At 47.6% G+C, this 3,589-nt stretch overlaps 1 long non-coding RNA gene across 4 annotated transcripts in view; it reads right to left on the bottom strand.

The window, feature by feature from the left end:
- LOC139026259 (uncharacterized) overlaps nt 1–903 on the bottom strand; it is a 1,012-nt gene extending 109 nt beyond the window's left edge. Inside the window, exons 1-3 of one of the 4 annotated variants that reach the window (XR_011478007.1) lie at nt 798–835; nt 701–720; nt 528–625 (exon numbers count right to left, since the gene is read on the bottom strand). This is a non-coding gene — a long non-coding RNA (uncharacterized lncRNA). Of the gene's footprint in view, nt 1–527; nt 646–700; nt 721–797 lie in introns of all 4 variants that reach the window. The other 3 variants (XR_011478006.1, XR_011478008.1, XR_011478009.1) reach the window with 3 other exon arrangements.
- Between the last annotated feature and the right edge of the window lie 2,686 nt (nt 904–3,589).

Below are 3,589 nucleotides of genomic sequence, written 5' to 3'. Positions count from 1 at the left end.
GAATGAAACGTACCCTCTCTTACTACATAGTAACTAAACAATTTAAAGGAACAAAACAACTATGTTGATATATATATTTGTTTTAATTGTCATGCTCTTTAAATGCCTGGTTGTCCTGGTGTGAGAGGATTCTGGCTGAGTGTATGGAGCCAACATGGCTCAGTGTCCAGGTCAGTTCACCTCTGCTCTGTGGTCAGGGCTTATAGTGTGTGATGAGACTGATGGGGAAGAGGCTCAGATACACATGGCACTGTATTTTCCCAACTTATCTGTGGGTGCAGTGGGAGCCCATTTGTAATGTTAACTGAATGTGACAAATGTTCCAAAAATGGCCACTAACAGGTCCCTGTGTGGGTTAAGTAGGAGGCTGTGTGACTGCTGAAGAGGCTGAATGTACAGTAAGGAGGCAAACATGGTGGACTGAACGGGCCAGTTTCCAGACTTCCCTCTGGTTAGAAGGTTACAGTATAGCGAGGCTGAATGTTATGATGGGTCTACAAGGCAAAAAGAAACTCCCACCATCATGCCTGCTCCCGATTCCCAAACCCTGCTCCGATTCCCAAACCCTGCTCCCGATTCCCAAGCCCTGCTCCCGATTCCCAAGCCCTGCTCCCGATCCCAAGCCCTGCTCCCGATTCCCAAGCCCTGCTCCCGATTCCCAACCTTGCTCCCGATTCCCAAGCCCTGCCCCGTCCCAAACCCTGCTCCCGATTCCCACGCCTGCTCCGATCCCAAGCCCTGCTCCGATTCCCAAACCCTGCTTCCCCGATTCGCCAAGCCTGCTCCCGATTCCCAACCCTGCTCACCGATTCCCAACCCTGCTCCCGATTCCCACCCTGCTCCCGATTCCCAAACCTGCTCCCGATTCCCCAACCCTGCTCCCGATTCCCAAAGCCCTGCTCCTGATTCCCAGCCTGTAACCATTTTAGATGCCTAAAACTATTAGACAGGTATTAGCAATATGGGTGTACCTCCACCTTGGTCTCTGGCAAAGCTTTGTTCAACTGACCCATATAGTCCTACGCAGTCCTTTCAGAGGGACACGATGCATAGGGGCTGGAAGTTGATCTGTAATTGGGCACTTTGTCTCTAGCTTAATGTCACTTTACATAAATAGAACCATTTCCGTCCCACAGACCTCCGTCAGTCTGCCACTCGGTGTGATTATGCTCAGTGATGCCCAGTGATGTCAGAGATGGACGTTTTAAAAATACTCTCCTTATGATTTCGGTGACGTGCGGCAGGAGAGAAAATGAAATGGTGTGACGCTCTCTGTTCTAAAACTGGAAATGCCAGCTGTGGTTGTAACTTGATTGTCCAGCAGGATCTCTTTAAGTGTGTAATGTTGTGTGTAATGTTGTCTCACATCGCTGAAGGAAACAAGTAATGTCCTGATCAGCTTCCTGTTGTACCACCGTTCATCAAACCAGACCACTACTCTCCATGTGGTCTGACCCAGACAAAAAGCTTTGCACTCAGGGAAAACTGATACGACATGAATTTAACCAATGTTAATCATTCATGTAAATATGTAACTAATAGCAACCTCTGTTTAAACATGTATGTAATCCACGGCTATAGATTTATATTGTAGATGATGAAGCCTTTGGATATTTAATCCACTTTTTTAAAAGTTTCTTTTGTGTTTTTATACCCTGTTTTCTCCCCAATTTCGTGGTTTCCAATTGGCTCATCGCTGCACCTTCCGTATGGACTCGGGAGAGGMGAAGGTCAAGAGCRGTGCGTCCTCCGAAACCCAACCAGGGTGCACTGCTTCTTGACACAATGCCCACTTAAGCCAGCAGCACCAATGTGTCAAAGGAAACACCGTACACCTGGTGACCGTGTCAGCGTGCACTGCGCCCGGCAAGCCACAGGAGTCGCTAGTGCGCMATGYGTAAAGGACATCCCRACTCGGGAGGCCCTTTTAATCTATACTTAACTAACGCACAAAAAGTKTATTTTGCTCAAATGTGTTTACATCCCTGTTAGTGATCATTTCTCCTTTGTCAAGGTAATAACGCKATTTTGTGGGGAAAAACTCATTCTGATTGGCTGAGCCAGGCTCCCCGTGAAATCCATAGATTAGGGCCTAATGAATTTATTTCAGTTGACTGATTTCCTGATATGAACTGTAACTACGTCAAATTGTTCATTGTTGTATTTACTCTTGTTCAGTATATATTTCTTTTTAATAAAAGTCCCTTGGCATATTTGTGATCTGTTGTTTTCTTTCAGAATGCTGTTGTATCTTTGAAGAATCACTCTGTGAATTTAGGATACCAGTGGACAGACATCTGTTATGGCTGGGGACCAGGGAACAGTCATCTGTTATGGCTGGAGACCAGGGAACAGACATCTGTTATGGCTGGAGACCAGGGAACAGACATCTGTTATGGCTGGAGACCAGGGAACAGACATCTGTTATGGCTGAGACCAGGGAACAGACATCTGTTATGGCTGGAGACCAGGGAACAGAGACATCTGTTATGGCTGGGACCAGGGAACAGACATCTGTTATGCTGGAGACCAGGGAACAGACATCTGTTATGGCTGGAGACCAGGGAACAGACATCTGTTATGGCTGGAGACCAGGGAACAGTCATCTGTTATGGCTGGAGACCAGGGAACAGACATCTGTTATGGCTGGGACCAGGGAACAGACATCTGTTATGGCTGGACCCAGGGAACAGACATCTGTTATGGCTGGAGACCAGGGAACAGATATCTGTTATGGCTGGAGACCAGGGAAACAGACATCTGTTTATGGCTGGAGACCAGGGAACAGACATCTGTTTATGGCTGGAGACCAGGGAAAGACATCTGTTATGGCTGGAGACATATTCATATTCAGTATTCAGACCCTTTACTCAGTACATTGTTGAAGCACCTTTGGCAGCGTACAGCCTTGAGCCTTCTTGGTATGATGCTACAAGCTTGCTACACCTGTATTTGGGGAGTTCTCCCATTCTTCTCTGCAATCCTCTCAACTCTGTCAGGTTGAGATGGGGAGCGTCGCTGCACAGCTATTTTCAGGTCTCTCAGAAATGTTTGATGGGTTCAAGTCCGGGTTCTGGTTCGTCCCGAAGCCACTCCTACGCTGTCTTGGCTGTGTGCTTAGAGTCATTGTCCTGTTGGAAAGTGAACCTTCGCCCAGTCTGAGGTCCTGAGAGCTCAGGAGTAGGTTTTCATCAAGGATCTCTGTGTACTTTGCTCCGCTCATCTTTCCCTCGATCCTGCTAGTCTCCCAGTCCCCTGCTGAAAAACATCCCCACAGCATGATGCTGCACCACCATGCTTCACCGTAGGGGTGGTGCCAGGTTTTCTCAGACGTTACGCTTGGCATTCAGCCAAAGAGTTCAATCTTGGCTTCATCAGACCAGAGAATCTTGTTTTTCATGGTTTGAGAGTCCTTTAGGTGTCTTTTGGCAAATCCAAGGGGCCTTCATGTGCCTTTTTACTGAGGAGTGGATTCGTCTGGCACTCTACATAAAAGGCCTGATTGGGGAGTGCTGCAGAGATGGTTGTCCTTCTGGAAGGTTCTCCCGTCATTATACGCTCTACGTGCTTCAGCACTCTGTGATCCTGT

This window comes from Salvelinus sp. IW2-2015, unplaced genomic scaffold (genome assembly GCF_002910315.2).
Source record: "Salvelinus sp. IW2-2015 unplaced genomic scaffold, ASM291031v2 Un_scaffold4249, whole genome shotgun sequence".
NCBI classification, from domain to species: Eukaryota; Metazoa; Chordata; class Actinopteri; order Salmoniformes; family Salmonidae; genus Salvelinus; species Salvelinus sp. IW2-2015.
This window is presented reverse-complemented; position numbering and strand designations above follow the sequence as displayed.